This window comes from Bos indicus, chromosome 3 (assembly GCF_029378745.1).
Source record: "Bos indicus isolate NIAB-ARS_2022 breed Sahiwal x Tharparkar chromosome 3, NIAB-ARS_B.indTharparkar_mat_pri_1.0, whole genome shotgun sequence".
Lineage (NCBI taxonomy): Eukaryota > Metazoa > Chordata > Mammalia > Artiodactyla > Bovidae > Bos > Bos indicus.
Window position 1 is genome coordinate 21,114,576 of NC_091762.1, and position 20,516 is coordinate 21,135,091.

Below are 20,516 nucleotides of genomic sequence, written 5' to 3' on the forward strand. Positions count from 1 at the left end.
GATCCCGAGGTCTCACCCGCGCGGCTGCCCTCCCGCCTCTCCTGTCCCCGCCCCGGCGACCTGCTCTCCACGCGCGCTCACCGGGAAAAGGCGCGTCTCCAGGGCAGTTGTGAGGTGCGCCGGGACTGGGCAAGTCATGGGGACGTGAGGATCAGGTGAACCTCGCGGGCGCGTCCACTGTCACGCAGAGCGCTCGGCCTTTGGTGTGGAGCTCCTCATTTGGAGAAAGCAGGGAAAGAACGTTCTTTGGGTACAATTCCTTGGAGGGGGGTGCGGAACTCAGAATAGGAGGGCTAGAGACACCACACACTCTGCAGGTTTCCTGTTGTAACTTAACGATGTACACAGCACGTAGTTCCCTGGTGGTCTAGTGGCTAGGATTTGGCGCTTTCACCGCCGCGGCCCGGGTTCGATTCCCGGTCAGAGAAAGTGTCTCTTTTGCTTTCATCTCCACGTACAGAGTTTTCACTTGCTCCCTGTGGCTCAAACCTAAAGAATCTGCCGGCAATGCGGGAGACCTGAGTTCGTATCCCTAGGTCAGAAAGATACCCTCGAGTCGGGAATGGCAACCCACTCCAGTATTCTGACTTGGAAATTTTCAAGGACAGAAGGGCCTGGCTGCTACAGTCCGCGACGAACACTTTCATTTTCCACAAGTGTGATGGACCCCAGTGTCCCCATGCAGTAAAATCTCTGCATTGAATCCTTAAGTCAGTGAGACTGGGCCACAAGTCCAGGGCATCTCCCAGAGTGGTAGGGGGAAATGTGAGGAGCAGCCTGGACAGCCCTTCACCTCCACTCCTCCCTTCATCTCAGGAACCCAGAATCTCACTTTGAGGGTCCATCTAAAGAGAACTTGGGACCTGAGCACCAATTACTCTTTTAAAAAGAAATACTGAGCACCAATTACTCCTTTAAAAAGAAAAAGAAAAAAAAAAGTTTGAAACCTATAAAATTTTACAAATATATTAATAGAATATATTCTTCACTTCCCCGATGCCTCAGACAGTAAAGAATCTGCCTGCAATGTGGGAGACCTAGATTTGACCCCTGGGTGGGAAAGTTCCCCTGGAGAAGGGAATGGCTACCCACTCTAGTATTCTTGCCTGGAGAATTCTATAGACAGAAAAGACTGGCAGGCTACAGTCCATGGGTTCGCCAGGAGGTGGACACTGCTAACCCTCTCACTTTCATTCTTCACCTAAGTGTACAGTTAACACTTTCTCACATTTGCTTTCTCACTCTCTCTCCATATACATGATTTACTCCACCATTTGAAAGTAACTTGCAGACATCTCAAGATCAGTCTTTGGGCCACTATTACTCCCTTCCTTTGGCATGTCCCTCAAAACCACCTTTTGCAGGACCTGTTCTCCAAGGCCAGGGGAAGATTTTGTCCTTTTGCCCTGTTCTCCTTTAAGAAGCCTCTTCTTCTTTTCCTATAAGAAGCTTCAGGTGAAAATTTATTCAGCTCTTCTGATAGTGCAGGCCAGGCAGGCCTAGAGCTTTTAGAAGAAACAGGACTAGGCTAGTATCCCCTCAGCCCTGCTGCCCTGTGGACTCTGCTTAGTTGCTTTAGTGGGCTGTGGGGTCTTGGGTTAAACTGAGTGCTGGAACCACTCACTTTGGGAGAGACCCTTCAAGAAAGTGCAGCTGCCTCCTCAGTTCTAGCCTGGCTCTCTGTGTCCTGCTAGAATATTTTATGTTTATAACAAATTACTTTATCACTTCCCTCTCACTCCTCCTCCTTCCTCTCTGGTAACCATTCCTCTGTTCTCTGTACCTATGTGCTTGTTTTTGTATGATTTGGTTTGTTCATTCATTAAAACATTTTAAAAATTCCATATATGAGTGAAATCACATAGTATTTCTATTCATTTGCTTATTTCACTTAGCATTATACCCTCAAGTTCATCCATGTTGTAACAAATGGCAGATTTTGTTTTTTTTTAAGGCCGAGTAGTACTCTTGCCTGGAAAATCCCATGGACGGAGCAGCCTGGAAGGCTGCAGTCCATGGGGTCACTGAGGGTCGGACACGACTGAGCGACTTCACTTTCACTTTTCACTTTCATGCATTGGAGAAGGAAATGGCAACCCACTCCAGTGTTCTTGCCTGGAGAATCCCAGGGACGGGGGAGCCTGGTGGGCTGCCATCTCTGGGGTCACACAGAGTTGGACACGACTGAAGCAACTTAGCAGCAGCAGCAGCAGTACTGCATTGTGTATGTATGTCTTCTTTATCCATTCATCTGTTGATAGACACTTGAGTTGTTTCTATATTTTGACTATTATAAATCATGCTGTGATGTACATATGGGTGTATATATCTATTCCAATTAGTGGTTTTGTATTTTCTAGGTAAAAACCCAGAAGTGGAATAGCTGGATCATATGGTTGTTTTATTATTAATTTTTAAAGGAATCTCTACACGTTTTCCATAGTGGATGCACCATTTTAATTCCTACCAACATTGTAAATGCTTCTGATGCCACAAAAAAGTGAAGACTCTTTCCTGTGGTGGGAGGATGAAGGGAGCAAGTGGTAAATTATCTCCTCAAAAGTAGGGGATAATTCTCAAGAGCTTTCCAGAGTTGTCTGAATCACTGTTGTCAGGTAAATGGCCGCCTTGTAATGATGGTGCTTAGTCTTTTTTTTTTTTTTTTTTTTAAGATAATCTCATTAATTTTTAAAAAATATTTTGGGAATGTCTTTTTTAAGAATCTGGCAGTACACAACATTGTTCTACTCTAAAACCACCCTGGAATTGCTAAAGGATTTTCATATATTTAGATTACTTAACACTTACTTACTGAACCCATGCTTTAACAACCCAAGAAACAACGGTGCTTGGCCCTGTCCTGTTCTGGTCTTGAATGGTCCTGGCTCCAGTCTGAGGTATCTTGATTTGTGGTTCATATTCAACTGTGCTTCTCTCCAACATGGGTTAGTGATCAGGCTTCTACAGCCAGGATTCCAGAGGAATCCAGAGACACACTTGATGGGGTTTTTTCTTGCCCTTCCACAGACATTGAAAAAAAAAGGATATGTGAAAGTCTTTCACAAAAGCAGTTTCTACCTGCTTTCCATCTGAGATACTTTCCTATAAGAAGAACCTGTAATGGGAATTCCTAATAATATACTTTCACGGCCTTGAGAAATTCCACAGAAATAGCATCTGGAGAAATAGCATATATTAAGAAATCATGTTAATAATTATCTTTCATGTTTTTCTTAAAAATTATCTCCTTGTTACAAACCCCAAGGCCAGACCCAGAAGGGAGTATGACTGGGATCATGAAAGCATGGACCTTGGAACACTGGGATGGCATCAGGCATGAATGCTGCCTGCTGCTGCTGCTGCTGCTGCTGCTGCTGCTAAGTCACTTCGGTCGTGTCTGACTCTGTGCGACCCTATGGATAGCAGCCCACCAGGCTCCTCGGTCCACAGGATTCTCTAGGCAAGAACACTGGAGTGGGTTGCCATTTCCTTCTCCAGAACGCTGCCTATACACTTGCTAGTTGTTCCAAAGACTAGCCCAGAAGGGAACAGCCTGGGGTAAACACAAGGAGATCTGGACTATGTCAGTGTAGTCCATGACATTTAGGGGTACATGATTAACACAGCATGTGTCTTGAGAAAAATAAGATCTGAGAAAGTCTTGTAGTCTGCAATTAGGACCAAAAGCTGGACTCAGAGTGGACTCTGCACCTCAGTCCAATAGAGGCTGCAGGTCCCCTGACCCATTGCACCAGATTTTGTTTTCTGTCTTCATTCTCGTCACTTGCTCCCTGGACATTAGGGCAACAAGAACCATCTAAGGGGATAAAGAACCTAAAGTCAAAAGAAGTATAGTCACCATGACTGTCTGTATTTTCTGGACCTTGGTCCCCCACTAGGTGGTAGCCCAGTGATGTGAATAGTTCACACTTGGCCTCATGGCTGGTCTTTTGTTCAATTCAAGCATGTAATCAAGAGCTGACTTGGATAAGAGATTGACCATTTTAAAACAGCCAAATGCTCTGAGACCTTCAGGCTTGGCTATGGAACTGTTTAAAACATGAAGACCTGGTTAGACTATAAGACTTGAAATCTGATGAAACAGAACAAAGGAAAGTGACAAGAGCCAGAGGGATCTCCCATTTCTGAGGGAAAGCAAGAAAGAAACACCGAAGCTTAAGAGAAATGAGCTGGCAGAGCAATGAAATGAAGGGGAATAAAGGGTGGCGGAGGGGAGGAGTCCCACTGATCTTGGCCTGCACAGAGCTCTCTCACCCTCTGATCTGTGCATGTGCCCTAACTCCTGCAGGCAGCATCCAGGAGCTCCCAGATTCAAGGGGTGAAAACTTTCAACTGGTATTCTGTTTTCAAATCAGGAGATTTGAGATTCTGACTCCTGCCTGAGATGTGGGATGCTAATCCAGATGTGAAAATCCTGGGTCTTTGCTTCCAGGGAAAGGCAATACAGGCCCCAAGCAGAACCCTATGCTCTCCTTCCACTGAAGCACTGTCTTAATTCTTTCTGGAGATATTGCTCCTGGTATATGATGCAGTTGAATTTTGGATATCACATAGTCTGAATTTGGAGCACTGAATTCAGGAGAGGGTGGGGTGCTACAGTGGACCGGTTGCCTCAATGTGAAAAACGTTCATTCAAAAACTGGGTAGAATCATCTCTGTTTTGGAAAGACACTGATGTACTCTTTTCAGAAAGGTTTTGTTTGAAAATACAAGAAATATAAAGACATCTTGGATCCCAGAGGAACGCTGGAGATAGATCTAAGCTCACTGAACTAAGCAAGAGTTGGAAACAGGTTTGGGGGCACACCAATCAGCCTTCCAAGGATACACAGTTACAAAGAACTAAATTCTGCCAACATAAGAAAACTACTTTGAGAGCAAATTTTACCTTTAATTCCCAGAGCTTTGGATGAAAATATTTCTTTTATGTCCACCAACACTACTAATTAGGGCTTTTTGTTATTTGATTTAAATGATAAGGGCAAAGAGGATGAGATCACTGCTGAAATGACAGCAAAAGTCAACCATGTAGAGAATCTACCTGAAAAGACTCAATAGGAAGCTTTGATTCCAAGTAGGTTCATGCTCCAAACCCACTTAGTTGATAGCTCAAGGGACTGGAAGTCTTCGCACCACACTCTGGAATGTGCTTATGAGAACCTAGGCTAGTGTTTCTTTCATCTTCTGCTCTTTCAAACCACTCTAGCTCTGGAGGTCTCAGGAGGTTTCAGACATTGGAGACATGACTGAGGAAGTCATGTCACAGAACAATTTGGGGGCTCACAAGAACACCTGTTAGTTAAATGATTTCAGGACCAGACTGAGTCAATTGCCCTCCCACAACTTGCTCCTTACCTCCTTCAGAATAAAAGCTTCTGCATATTCCAACTACAAATGGAGAGGTGGAAACAATACTTCCCTTTAGTGGAAGTGACATGTCTTATGGACTCAGAAGCCTCTTTCCAACCAGTTTTGACTGTCATTTCTCCTCAGCACCATGGTGAATGTAAAAGCTTCCATTTAGCTTAATACCCAGATGCCAGCAGTGTTACTTCAAATTTCTCTTTGTCGGAAAAACAAATATTTAAGTGTTACTTTTCTAAGCTCTTTTTTTTTAAACAAAAGAAATCCTGGGATGGACAAAAAAATGCTCTTCTTTGAGTTGACTTCTATTCAGGGAACAAGTCTGTAATGTCAACAATACTACAATTCTTCATTTACCTCTGTTCCTGAGAGGGGGCCTGGGGTTTGAAGAAGGAAATGCTGCAGGACGGCACAAATAAATGAAAATCTAATGAGAGGAAGCAGAGGAATGGTGAGGCAAGTGGGACAGAAAACTGAGGCCTCCAAGGTAGTTTAAGTCTTGCTTTGTTTTTACTGAAAAAAATAAATGCCTGATTAATATGTGGGCAGGAGGAAGTAAGAAGTGTTTTTTAATTTGTATATGTGGACACAAGAAAGTGGTATGGTACCAGAAATCCCTAACTTCAGTATGCTGAAGTTCCTAGTCATCTTTGTATGTGCCATTGTTCCACTGGGTTTAGTATTGTTGTAGCGATACCCTTGGTTAGAACTGAGTGATAATAAGTGGAGTGGGTCCCCTCCTACACTCTTGGTAGGAATGTAAATTGGTATAGCCACTTAGGAGAACAGAATGGAGGTTCCTTAATAAACTAAAAAAGCAGAACAAAGGCTAAGAGTTATATCAAGAGAACACACTGGTCATAGCAAAGACCCTTTCCCAAGAACACAAGAGATGACTCTACTCAAGGACATGACCAAATGGTCAATTCTGAAATTAGATTGATTATATTCTTTGCAGCTGAAGATGGAGAAGCAATATACAATCAGCATAAACAAGGCGCAGAGCTGACTGTGGCTTAGATCATCAGCTCCTTACTGCAAAATTCAGGCTTAACTTGATGAAAATAGGGAAAACCACTAGGCCACTCAGGTATGACTTAAATCAAATCCCTTATGATTACACAGTAGAGGTGACGAATAGATTCAAGGGGTTAGATCTGATAGACAGAGTGCCTGAAAAACTATGGATAGGCGTTTGTTACATTGTATAGGAGGCAGTGACCAAAACTGCCTCCTATAGAAAGGAGAATCTCAAAGAAAATGAAATGCAAGAAGGCAAAATGGTTGTCTGAGGAGGCTTTACAAATAGCTGAGGAAAGAAGAGAAGTAAAAGGCAAAGGAGAAAGGAAAAGATATACCCATCTGAATGCAGAGTTCCAGATAATATAGCAAGGAGAGATAAGAAAGCCTTTTTAAGTGAACAATGCAAAGAACTAGAAGGAAAAAATAGAATGGGAAAGACCGGAGATCTCTTCAAGAAAAATGGAGAGATCAAGGGAACATTTCTTGTAAGGAGGGGCATGATAAAAGAAACAGTAAGGATCTAACAGAAGAAGCAAAATAGAATAAGAAGAGGTGGCAAGAAAACACAGAAGAACTATACAAAAAAGGTCTTAATGACCAGGATAACCACAGTGGTGCGGTCACTCACCTAGAGCCAGACATCTTGGAGTGTGAAGTCATGTGGGCCTTAGGAAACATCACTAAGAACAAAGCTAGTGGAGGCAATGGAATTCCAGCTGAACTATTTAAAAGCCTAAAAGATGATAAAGGTCCATATAGTCAAAGCTATGGTTTTTCCAATAGTTGTGTACTGATGTGAGAGTTGGACCATAGAGAAGGCTGAGCACCAAAGAATTGATGTTTTTGATCTGTGGTATTGGAGAAGACTCTTGAGAGTGCCTTGGACTGCAAGGAGACCAAACCAGTCAATCCTAAGGGAAATCAATCCTGAATATTCATTTGAAGGACAGATGCTAAAGCTGAAGGTCCAATCCTTTGGTTACCTAATGTGAAGAGTCAACTCATTGGAAAAGACCCTGATGCTGGGAAAGATTGAAGACAGGAGAAGAGGGCAATAGAGGATGAGATGGCTAGATAGTATGACTGATTCAATGGACATAAATTTGAGCCAAACTCCTGAAGATAGTGAAGGACAGGGAAACCTGGCATGCTGCAGTCCATGGAGTCATAAAGAGTCAGACCTGACTTAGTGACTGAACAACAACTGCAGAGCTACACTGCTTTCTTCACCTTTACAGGAATTGATAAAAACATAAAATGTGTGGGTAAAGGTGGCACAAAGAATATGTCTTTATACAATAGCTCCAAATGAGTAAAATGGCAACATTCCAAGCTATGAAAAATGAACGTCTTTATATTTAATTTAAACTTAAATTCGTGCTGCTGAGTCGCTTCAGCAATGTCCGACTCTTTGCACCCCTGTGGACTGTGGCCCACCAGGTTCTTCTGTCCATGGGAATCTTCAGGCAAGAATTCTATAGTGGGTTGCCATGCCCTTCTCCGGAGGATCTTCGCGACGATGGAACTCTCGTCTCTTATGTCTCCTGCGTAGGCAGGCGGGTTCTTGACTACTAATGCCACCTGCAAAGCTGCAAAAAAAAAAACAAGAAAGATACACCTTCCCTGACCGGGAATCGAACCCGGGCCGCGGCGGTGAAAGCGCCGAATCCTAACCACTAGACCACCAGGGAACTGCAACATAAAAAGGAATTAATTTTAACGGTATATGTAAGTTCAGTTCAGTCGCTCAGGTCGCTCAGTCGTGTCCGACTCTTTGCGACCCCATGAATCGCAGCACGCCAGGCCTCCTTGTCCATCACCAACTCCCGGAGTTCACCCAGACTCACGTCCATCGAGTCAGTGATGCCATCCAGCAAGGGGTTAATAAATACCAATACAAACAATGGACGGAACCTCACCGTTGAAAGGAACCCGGAGGGCAACGATGAAACGACTCTGTTCTTTCGATCCTGGTTTCCAAGTGACCTACCTGTTTTCCTCTAGAGCCAACATTCTTTTGTAAGAATCAGCGATAATCATGTCTTAGGTTAGCCTGTTGAGAAGATATAGGTGACAAGAAGGGTAAAGGAGTCCTAGTTCCAAATTTTCAAAAGAGAATGTACAACGCAGAAATAACCGCAAATCCTTAGGTTACGTCCTAAAATAGGAGGACGGGGCGTCCCTGGGTGGGCTCGAACCACCAACCTTTCGGTTAACAGCCGAACGCGCTAACCGATTGCGCCACAGAGACTCTGGAACGGTTGTCTTTGTCTCCTACCTCCTGCACAACTTCATCTGGCAGAAAGCAATCACGCCTTCCGCTCTAGGGGGAGCTCCCTGCCTTTAGCAGGACAGCAGTACCCGTTCCAAAGCCTATGAAAACGGGAGGAACCCGTGGGGAAGCCGGAAGTTGAGCATTGCGAAGGCAGAAGTCCAGCCGAACGTCCCTGCCGCGCCTGGCTCCCCACTCGCTGCAGATGCAGCGCCCCGGAGACGCCCCGGGCCTGAGCGGAGGAGGGCTCGAGGGAGGCTGAACGCCCGGTGGGCTCAGTAGTGGGTCTTTCGGTTCTTTTCTCCGCCTTCATCTGAGCTCCTGAGCCGTTGGCGCTGCCCTCCCTCCGCTAGGTTGCGGTCTGTGGGCGTGAGCCGGAAGCAGGTGTTGGGGAAGATCGGTCAAATGGGGAAATGTAACCAGGAGGAGAGGCAAGGTCAAAACAAAGATACTTCCCAGGAGACCTGTTTTGAGGCGCGGGCTGAAAGAGATGAAAAATGCATCAGAATGGGAAGAGAATAACGGAAGGAAGACGTGACGGAAACGCAGGAGTACTTGACAGTTATTCAACGAAACAGCTATACTAAAATGTAGGAGCACAGAGACGCAGTTTATTGCCAGCACAGTGGCGCGCCGTGATCGTATAGTGGTTAGTACTCTGCGTTGTGGCCGCAGCAACCTCGGTTCGAATCCGAGTCACGGCAGTGTTTCTTTCTTTTGCATTGTATCTACAACAACTCTTTAGTCACCAAACGGAGTAAGGTCAGAAGAACGGAAGTCAACCCAATGGTGCTCTAGGCTGAAGCACTCTGGACTTGATCCAGGTCTCACCATTTACGAGAAAATATCTAAAGATCAGTTTCAAACTCTAAATGAGTCTTGTGTGTAGCTTCCACGAAAGAAATTGTGTACTCAGACAAGAATCTTTGTGTGTGTGTAGAAATATTTCTCGGAGAAGGTCATGGCAACCCACTCCAGTACTCTTGCCTGGCAAATCCCATGGACGGCGGAGCCTGGTGGGCTGCCGTCTATGGGGTCGCACAGAGTCGGACACGACTGAAACGACTTAGCAGCAGAAATATTTCAAACAGCAGTGAAGCTTTTTTACACAAAACGGAATAGAATTTAAATAAAGAATTTATAATATACTCCAATCCAGTCATTGTCTTCACTGGATTCTCTGACATCCTACCCACAATTTTTATCCTAAAAGGAAATTATTAAAATGTGTTCACACAACAAAATACACAAAACAGTAAAGGGCGGCTATTAGAATATTGCAACATGTAATCATTACCAGAATCACGACAGAGTAATTTTTTTTGTCATTCAAGCGTGCCCCTTTGATACACTTAGCAGATAATGCCCACCCATCCCATACTACTTTAAACAATTCTAATGTCAACTATCTCAAATTCGGCTTTGTCCTTTCTTCAAGTTCAAGTGAATGTGTGCACAGTTTTCTATCTAGCTATTATCAACCAACATTATGTGATATATATATATATACATATATGTATCTATCTGTGTGTATTTGCGTTTCTCACACCTTAACTTGATATTAATGATAAGCATTACACTAACGTAAAACTACTTCACATATGATGAACATTGGGGTGATTTCAAGCTACAGTATTGGGAAAGGCTAATATGAATACCTTTCTACTATAACTTTCTTGTGTAACTTCACAAGTTATTTGAGAATCAGATCAGAGATCAGTCGCTCAGTCGTGTCCGACTCTTTGTGACCCCATGAATTGCAGCACACCAGGCCTCCTAAAGATAAGGGAGCTAAGGACAAAAAATTGTCCAGGAAAGCAACACCAGTGACATTCTATGCTGGAGTGAGGGAGTGGAAGGGAACAGTGAGGCAAGTCAGAGGAAAGTGGAATTTTTACTGCCAGTGAAGGGTATAGCATCGTCAATCATTTCTCCACTCTCCAAGGTTCACTGAAGGAAGAATGGCCCAGGGAATCAATCATTTCAAAGCGGTTTAGTGCACAGTCTAGGCTCTACAGGAGCATTTTCTGGGCATCTCTTCTGTAAGAGTGGACCCGTAGGATTTCTTGCTGTTCCCTAAGCAGCAGTGGGAGAAACACCAGCCTGGTCAAGCCCCTGGGCTGTGCCACCCAAGCGCTCAAGGAGGAGCATCATTCTGGGCCCTCGTGTCAGCCAAGAGAACCAACAAAGCAAGAGGTTGCCTCCAGCCACCACAAGTTCTCTGTCCTCCTGTTGTCAGAAAACATTGATCCAACTCCTTCCCCAAGCACTAGAAGTGTGTTGGGACATTTCACTTGTTGGGAGATTTCTGCTTGTTGGGAGACATGGCTTACACTCCCCAAGAACACAGCTGGTGTGGAGAAGGGAAAGGGAGAAGGGAAAGCCATATGAGAGGCCTTAGAATTGGCTAGGCCTGGAAGGGAAAGTGCCCCTTGGTCCAGAGAGCCTCTGGCCTCCTTGTTCCTGAAAGGGGTGCCTCCACTGCCCCCACCTGACCCCTATTTGGCCCCAAAGGTATGAGGACTCTGGGCCACATTTCCCATGTTTTTCCACAACTCCTGAGGTGTGGCTTCTCTCTTGCTGGTGCCTGCTAGCCAGCCCTCAAGGGCTCCCCAGGCAAGTGCCAAGTCCAATAGGTGGGGAACCCACGTGCCCACAGACAGCACAGTCAGGAGGCTTGGCAAAAGAAGTAGGACCCATCTATACACATTGGTCATGAAACAGGAGGGCCATGAAAATGCAGGTGCTTACCCTAATTCCCAGGCAGTTGAGTACATGGAGTGGTGTGGCTCTTGCCCTGGGTCAGCATAGCACAATGAGGCATTATGGAAGAGGTGTCATCTGAACCAAGGGATTATCAGGAGAAAGGTGTGACTCAAACCCCTCACTAGCACCACGTCCCTCCAACAGGTGGGGAAATCACAGCCATCAGCTTTCACAAGTGCAACAGACAAGGCTTACACCCTGGGAAAACACCTTCAAGACCATGGCCTCTCTCTTGCAAGGTAACTAGGGGCACAACACCTGTAGGCACAGTGCAGCCCCTGACCCCTCCAGGGTTCACTTGGGGTCACAACCCTCCCCTCCATCTGCCTTTCACTACTCTTCTAAACTGCTTTCTCCAAACGAATTCAAGAGAATGCCCTCCAAATCTCTCTCACCCACCCCTACACCCTCTCCTACACACAGGAGAACCCATAGCCCACCCACCAGAAGGATGGACCCACAGCCTCAGCGCTGTCTCACATACTCCACCTGTTGCCTCTGCATCCTTGGTCTACATCATCCCCTCCTTCCCTCTCCCTGGCTCTCCTCTTGCCCTACAGTGTAAGCAACATTTGTCCCAACAGGTCTTCAGCTTGAGTGTCCAAGGGAGAGAGGAAAACATCCTCTCTGCAGGGCAGAGACCACGGGAAGTTGAATTAAGAGCAGTTGGAGGAGTTGCCTAGATCACCATCCTTTTGGTATTCTGGCATCGATCTTTATACCCAACTTCTGATTATGGTGCTGATAATAGTTTTGCATTTGTGGTAGTGAGATGAATTGAAAAGTCAAGTTACTCAGAGAATATTTTAAAAATATATTCTGCTCTCGGTCAACTGACAAGTGCATGGATATGGCAAAGACCTGGGAGGCCAGCTGGGTAGGCTGGTGCTGTGCTAGTCATTGATCTGTACCTGTTGCTGCTCCAAACACCAGGAGTCTGGGTCTCTTGTCTCAAGAGACGTCTGGGGAGGATCTACCAGCACTGTGGCGATGGACCTTTTCAGCCAGTTTCCTTCTGGGAAAGCTAAGCCGATGTCTTACTAGATCACAAAGGAAGATATCTTAATAACCAAAAGTTCTAAGACAATATTCTTGATATTTTTATTTATTAGGAACATTCACATTAATACTATAAGAAGGTATCATCACACAGCCTCCAGTACGGTTATGTTTAAAAGAATTAGTACACCAAATGCTGACAGGAATGTGGAGCAACTGCAACCATCATTGCTGGTTTGAAACCATTCTAGAGCCCTGTTTATCAGTTTCTAGTAAAGTTAAACTTGCAGCTATTCCATGACCCAGCAGTAGCAGTACTTCTGTGAATGCAAAAGTACACAAAAAAGACTGGTACAGAATATTCACCAAAACACCAGCAATATTCATCAATAACAATAACACCAAAATTAATACAATAAAACCAAAATTAAGAAGTGATATACAGAGTAATATTTGGAGAAGGGCATGGCAACTCACTCCAGTATTTTCACCTGGAGAATCCACGGACAGAGGAGCCTGGTGGGCTACAATCTACAGGGTCACAAAGAATTGGACATGACTGAACTGACTTAGCACGCACGCACACGTACACAATAATACAGATATGCTTAATGAAAATAATATTTTAAAAGCCAGATACAAAAAAATGTACATTCATTCATTTAAATTTCAGTAGCAATAGTAACCTCTGCAATAGACTTCACAATAGCAATTAACTAACTGAGATTGGGTAACAAGTGCCTGGAAAAGGGCTCAGAGGACATTTCTGGGACGATGGCTATTTTCTATAACTTGATCTGGGTGATGATTATGTTTACTAAAATTCCACAAATTGTGTTTTAAAGATTTGTGCTTTACATGAACTATATAGTTCAAAATTAGTGGCTGGTGAATGAAGACAAGTTGGTTTAGACCATGACAACTACTTTGCATTTTATACAAACTTGTTCTCATTTAGTGTCAAAACCCTCACTGGTATTTGAATTATCTTTAACAGCAAAATGGCTAAGCTCAGACAAGGCCCCCTAAGAGGCAGTATTTCACCCTTAGGGACATTTCTTGCTCAATAGTGAGACAAGCAGTCATCCTTGGTTTCGCTTTGAGCAGCCACTGGCAGGTGTGTGCGCTGTGGGTTACTCCTCTTCTCATGGCATTGTACTGTGTGGCCAGGAGTAAACTCTGCTCTCTGACCGCTTCTTAAGGGGTCTAGTTGCTTAACTTGGATTTGTACCGAGGGTAATTGAAAAGTTGTTGCTGAACCATGAAAGAGCCAGAATTCTTGGCCTCCGGAGAAGAACTCAATCCAGGCCCAGAGACGAGGCTTGATCGCTCAGAGCTCTTGTGTAATACAGTTTTATTAAAGTATAAAAGAGATAGAGAAAGCTTCTGACATAGACATCAGAAAGGGGCAGAAAGAGTACCCCCCTGCTAGTCTTTAGCTGGATGTTATATAGCTACTGCTGCTAAGTCACTTCAGTCCTGTCGGACTCTGTAGCAGTCTGCTAATTAAAGAAAGGAAATGTCCCAAAACTCAGAGAATGGCACCAGGTGAGTCATCCTTAGCCGTAAAACAATTGGCATGAATCTTGAAGAAAGGCAGATTTCCATACAAATATATAGTTTCATTAACATAGATTAGGAGAACAATGTATAATATACTGGTTTGTCAAGTCGGTTCTGAGTCTAAGGTAAATGCATAGTACATTAACATGGCTTAAGACAAACATTTCCATAAGAAAAATGCATTGGTTACCTCAAGGTTTGAGAATAGTTAAGTTCAGGTGGAACCAGGTGTCATTATGGCAACACAGAATTTTAAGAGAAACCTCTTTTTAAATTTGTAGAGAGAAGGGGGAAAAAAGGTAACACTAGTTTGTTTCCTTCTGCCGCTTAAGAGAGAAAAGATGTCTGACACTTGCAGCCTATTTCCTCCGTTTGGAGACCCCTGGCCTTCCTGCCTGTTTTCCTCTCAGTAATGAAGCCACAACACAGCACTAACCATTTTACAGTCACGATGCACCAGAGGCCCGCAGGTTAATTTCTTTGACGTAAACATATCCACATTATTTTTGCTGTTTAATTATTAGACGCACATACTCATGCTTTTCTCTCCTTCATGCCCTTCTCTGGTTCTGCCTCCCTATTCAGCTACTTAATAAAAAACAATTTTCATCTCTCAGGATACGGCCTGTGCCTCACAGGCTTCCTGGGTTGTGAACAAATCCAACAAACTAGGGTTGTCTCATCCATGCTTTTGCCAGCTGCTCTCGCACCTTTTCACGTTTCCTCTTTAGACCTGATCTCTTTCTTGCTGCAGCCAAACCGACCACATCTACTAAAGAGCTGCCCAGAGGCGAAGATGGTCGAGTGCTGCTGCTGCTGCTGCTAAGTCGCTTCAGTCGTGTCCGACTCTGTGCGACCCCATAGACTGTGCGACCCGTCCCTGGCACTCTCCAGGCAAGAACACTGGAGTGGGTTGCCATTTCCTTCTCCAATGCATGAAAGTGAAAAGTGAACGTGAAGTCGCTCAGTCGTGTCCGACTCTTCGTGATCCCATGGACTGGAGCCTACCAGGCTCCTCCGTCCATGGGATTTTCCAGGCAAGAGTACTGGAGTGGGGTGCCATTGCCTTCTCCTATGGTCGAGTGAACGCGCAGCAAATGCGGAGCCGTCACAGAGCCCACCGAGGGGGTGGGGGCGGGGGTCAGCTTCCCTCGGGACCCCCTCGGCACCCCCTCGGCTCAGGCTCGGGGCGTCACCGGGGCGCTGCATTTGCTGCGGGTGGGGAGCAAGGGGCGGCGGCGAAGCTCGGCTGCCCTTCCACCTTCGAATTCGCCTGACGCCCGGCTTCCTCGCGGGAACGAACACGCTGCATCGACTCCACCTCTCCAGTTGTTTGAGGCTAGGAACCGGAGCCGCTGTCCTGAGAAAGGCGAGTGGCTGCTCCTGGCACGGAAGAACCAGTTACTCTTTAGCGAAAGGCTGTCCTTCGAGTCTCTGTGGCGCAATCGGTTAGCGCGTTCGGCTGTTAACCGAAAGGTTGGTGGTTCGAGCCCACCCAGGGACGGCTGCCTCTACGACATTTTTAGATATAGTTTAAGGGTTTGCCCTCATTTCTGCTTATTAATTCATCCTTTCTACGTAAATATGGAGGAAGGCCTCGACTTCTTTAACCTACTTGTCGCCGACGTCTTGTCCACAACAGGAGAACCTAAGTCAAGTTCACTGCTGATCTTATCCTCACAAAAGAGCCCCTGAAGAAAACAGGTCGTTTGGAATCCAGGATTTCGCGAAAAGAGAGGAGAGTCAACATCTCATCGTTACCCTCTGAGTTCCTTTTAACAGTGAGAGTTCATCTATTGTTTGCACTAGTATTTATTGACTAGTTTATAGTATGGTCCTCTGGTAGTCTAGGGGCTAGGAATTGTCACTTTTACCCCTGTGTCCCAGGTTCGATTCCCAGTCAGGGAAGGTGTGGTTTTTTGAGGGCTTCCCAGATGGTGCTTGTGGTAAAGAACCCGCCTGCCTACCACAACAGAAATAAAGAGACGCGGATTGGATCTCTGGGTTGGGGAGATCCTCTGAAGGAGGAAATGGCAACCCATTCCGGTACTCTTGCCTGGAGAATCCCATTGACTGAGGAGCCTAGCAGACTACGGTCCATAGGGGTGAAAAGAGTCGAACGTGACTGAAGTAATTTAGCACGAGCAAGTCTTTGAAATTAATTTGCTTCTATGCTTTTATTATTACAAACAATACTGCAGTCATAATTCTTGTACACAGGCATATGGGTAGAGTGCCAGAAGGACAATTGTTCTATAAGAGAGTTTACATGGTTTTACCTATGGTTCCATTCTCTAACCTTCATTGGCTTATTAGCTATAACTCTTTTGTTATTTCAGTCACTGCTTTAGGCTTTAGAGCAGACATCTGTAACCTACCCCAGTTTGCCCTCAAGTGATCACACCTCTTCACATTTCTCCATTACCTGCCTTTATGCATTATCTTGCATTTTACTTCTCATATATTATAAACCCCTTCTTTAAACTGTCCCATATTTTTAAAGAGATTTTCTTGATAAGAAATAATCTTATATATTTTCCATCAGATAGCATATTTTGTCTTTCATTCCTTTCTATACATCCAGAATTCTGTCTGGTATGGGTTTCTGTAAGTGACATTATTCATCATATCTTTTATTTTTGAAAGATATTTCATGAGGGAAGATTAATAGAATTCCATGTTGACTTTCTTTTTTCTCTCAGTTTTTTTAAAGATGTTGCTCTACTGCCTTTATTTTTGTTTTCTATATCTAGCACACCTTATTGCTTTGGCTGCTTTAGAGAGTTTTTTCTTTTTCTATGGATTTAAGCAGTTTAATAGTAACGTGTTAGGTGTGTGTGTGTTTTTTTTTTTTTTTTTTCCTATTCCTTGTGCTTTAGTGATGAGAGAGATGAACAGAAAGAACCCAGGCATTTGGAAAGAGTTTCTTTCAGGTAGTCAGCAGAGTTCTGATATGAGCATGTTTGTGGAGAAATGCCCGAGACGAAAAAAAGAAACCTTGGAAAAGATCATGGGACAGTGCCTGGTATTCACACGGTATAGGCAATTGTACTTGCCTCCTTGGATCAGTGGCTTTATAATTCTCATTAAAATTAGAATATTGTCTGTCTTTTTTCTTCAAAAATCATTGAGCTCTGTTCAGGAGCTTCAAACCCTCCCATGTTAGGCCTCTTAAAATTGTCCTAGCATTCAATGAGGCTATGCATTAAACATTAACCTGTGATTTTCATTTCAGATCTCTTCAGTTAGTCATGTCTTTTTAATTCCATTTGGTGACTTTATTACATCAGAAGTTATAGTTTTTGTTCATCTCTAAAGTTTTATTTTGGCCATTTTTATATGTTCTACATTTCTACAATTCTTTGGACATATGTAATGTAGTCACGATAACTGTTTTAAAGTCCTCTCTGTTGACTTTAACATGGCATCAGTTCTGGTTCAGCTTGGTTCACTAACTATTCCTCCCCTTATGTCACATTTTCCTGCCTCTTTGCATGCCTGACATTCTTTGATTGGATGCCAGATATTGCCAAACTTTACCTTCTTACGTACAGGTTATTTTGGTCTTCCTATAAATCTTCTTGAATTTTGTTCTGGTATAGAATTAAGTGACTTGTGAACAGTTTGATTTCTTTGAATCTGGGTTTTATGATTTTTTTTTTTTAAGGTAAGTCACTCTAAGGCTGATTAATCCAAGTAGTAAGGCACAACCTTCTTTGAGTGTGCTTCTTAATGACCCTTGTGAGTAGCCTTGTCTGGCTTGGGAAGTGAGTACAATTGCCTGTACCATGTGAAGACCAGGGACTGTCCCATGATCTTTCCCAAGGTTTCTTTTTTTCATCTCGGGCATTTCTCCACAAACATGCTCATCTCAGAACTCAACTGACTGCCTGAAAGAAACGCTTTCCAAATGCCTGGGTTCTCTCTGTTCATCTCTCTCATCACTAAGTGTGTCCTATGAACTCTAGCTGCCTTGCTCTCCATGGACACTCAGCAGCATCTCCACAATCCAAGGAGTTGGCCTCAGATCCCCTCCTTGTGCTCAGCCTGGAAACTGAAAGCAGTAAGCTGGGCCCATGGTAGGTCTCACCTTGTTTGTTTCTCGTCTCTCACTGCCTGATTTCCAGTGTCTTGAAAACTGATATTTTATGCTTTTTATCTTTTTCTTTTCTTTGGGGCTAGGGGAGATGGGTAGGGTGAGTTTTGGGGCAGAAAGGCCAATCTTATTTCTGTTACTCCACCTTTACCAGAAGCTGAAGGCATCTCTTCATGTGTTCCCATTTTGATTTCTGAAGGAGATGTACCATTTTTACAGACCAATATATTTGTCCAACTCTATGAAAAATCATTTTTCTTCACGTTTTTTCTAGTACAACAAGCTTTCTGTACATCTATCTGACACTCTTACAAGGGATGTTGGCCTCCTGACTCAACTAAGCAGGAGGTATGACAGACAGGACAATGTAGACATTATTCAGAGATACTGTATTGCATATGTCCAGCTAATAACTTCCAAAATGTTTAGAAAGTCTTTCAGTAGTTGTTATTGGTTTTGATGGTGACCTACTTAATTGGGTCCAGAAAAGACTGACCAGAATGACCCTGGGTTCCTTTCTACCAAATAGCGGATCAATTCGAGGGGAATAATCACTGGTGCCAGACATTTATTCATCTTCCCTTCCTTTTGTGAATTTTGCCTTCTTGGATGCTCACCATCTATGGACTGGTCAGCTTCATACCCAGAGTTGGGTGAGCAATCCAATAGCTCTCTCTGTATGATTCCTTGACAGGGCTTGGTTATTTCTGGAAAAAAAAAAAAAAGGAAAAGAAACACTTGCTCGATTCTAGACCAAAGATTGGAAGAAACAGAACCCTACACCTGACAAGGCTTCTTGTGCAGACCTGGATATCGAGAGTTGTTGGCCTTCCCTCTCTTGGTTCTTCTGCTGAATTTCACAAGCACACATGAGCTCCTAGGCTTTTATAACCAGTGTTTGAACATTCTTTCTACCCTCTTCATGTATATTTTTATCTGCTTCTGTCCCTCACACACTAAACTGCCCCATCCACCCACATTCTTTTCCTCCTCTTCAGCTTTCTAGAATCTTACCTTAGAATTCATTCCTTCAATCACTGAGCACTTACTAGGTGTCAGGCCCTGCTCCAGGAGAGATGCTGCATCCTCAGCAAACCCAATCTCTGCCTGTGGCGCCCCCTTCTGGAAGCATCAGAAAGTGTCAGGGCTGTGGTTCCTGGCTCTGCCCGCCCGGGCCTAGGGGCACTAGCAGTGTTTGAGACAAAAGAAGCATAAGGAACAATGGAAAAATTGATGAATCCAGATCTAGAAGGGAGGTAACTAAGATTAAAAACTCCCCACATATTCCATGTGTTTTAACACTTCTTCAAATGACCTGATAGCTGTGTCCACCAACGTCCTCCTTTTAACCTGTTAATCTATGGCCACTCTATAATCTATAAAAATATGCATAAGCATTATGTAAAAACAAGGTTTTGTTATTTCCACCTTAATTAGAAATTCTCCAGGCAAAATTATACATTAATTAATTTAGTGTCAGTCTAGGGACTTAAGGGGCTTCCCTGGTGGCTCAGAGGTTAAAGCATCTGCCTCGAATGAGGGAGGCCCAGGTTCGATCCCTGGGTTGGGAAGATCCCCTGGAGAAGGAAATGGCAACCCACTCCAGTACTCTTGCCTGGAAAATCCCATGGACGGAGGAGCGTAGTAGGCTACAGTCCATGGGGTCACAAAGAGTCGGACACGACTGAGCAACTTCACTTCACTTCACTTCACTTGCAGTACTCTTGTCTGGAGAATCCCATGGAGGGAGGAGCCTGGTAGGCTACAGTCCATGGGGTCGCAAAGAGTCAGACACGACTGAGAGACTTCACTTCACTTCACTTCTAGGCAATTAAAGATAATGATAGATCTTAATAAATGCAACTTTAGCTGAATCATAATAGAGAAATGCATGCTGGATTAATATATTGAATGATACCTAAAAACATTCACCCCCAAACTGTAAGTGGAATAATGATAACAATGACTTCTAGAATTATAAAACTAAATTTCTATTTAAAAGCTATTAGATGGTATATTTAACTTACTGAAACACATAATTTTAAATGTTATAAACCTAAATATGTATTGAAAATAAAGTTATTTTATTGGATAAGTAGAACCAGAAAAAGAAGCTTAGGCAATTGTCATGAGGATTTTGAAGAGAACATAAATCCAAGGCATGTATAAACTAGAATACTCTGCAACCAATATTTTCTACATTATTAGAAAAATCTGAAAGACAGCAAAAATAATTTTTTGATCAAAATTATTAAGCCAGTGTGATGCATACAAGGAGTCATCTCTAGAAATATAACATAAATATTTTCCATGCCATTATATGTCAATGTTTAGAAGTCTTTAAAGTCTTTAAAAGTATTCAAGATTTATCCTTATTGTCAACTTAAGTTTTTTTTCTTATACCTGGCACAG

General features: G+C 43.7%; 5 non-coding genes across 5 annotated transcripts; 3 read left to right on the plus strand and 2 right to left on the minus strand.

Moving 5' to 3' along the window:
* Positions 1-356: 356 nt before the first annotated feature.
* TRNAE-UUC (transfer RNA glutamic acid (anticodon UUC)) lies at positions 357-428 on the plus strand. Its single transcript has one exon. It is a non-coding gene; the product is annotated as a tRNA-Glu (tRNA).
* A 7,599-nt stretch (positions 429-8,027) lies between these two features.
* TRNAE-UUC (transfer RNA glutamic acid (anticodon UUC)) lies at positions 8,028-8,099 on the minus strand. Its single transcript has one exon. It is a non-coding gene; the product is annotated as a tRNA-Glu (tRNA).
* Positions 8,100-8,585: 486 nt separating this feature from the next.
* On the minus strand, positions 8,586-8,659 carry TRNAN-GUU (transfer RNA asparagine (anticodon GUU)). The gene has a single exon. It is a non-coding gene; the product is annotated as a tRNA-Asn (tRNA).
* A 653-nt stretch (positions 8,660-9,312) lies between these two features.
* On the plus strand, positions 9,313-9,384 carry TRNAH-GUG (transfer RNA histidin (anticodon GUG)). Its single transcript has one exon. It is a non-coding gene; the product is annotated as a tRNA-His (tRNA).
* Positions 9,385-15,438: 6,054 nt separating this feature from the next.
* Positions 15,439-15,512, plus strand: TRNAN-GUU (transfer RNA asparagine (anticodon GUU)). The gene has a single exon. It is a non-coding gene; the product is annotated as a tRNA-Asn (tRNA).
* The last annotated feature ends 5,004 nt before the right edge of the window (positions 15,513-20,516 follow it).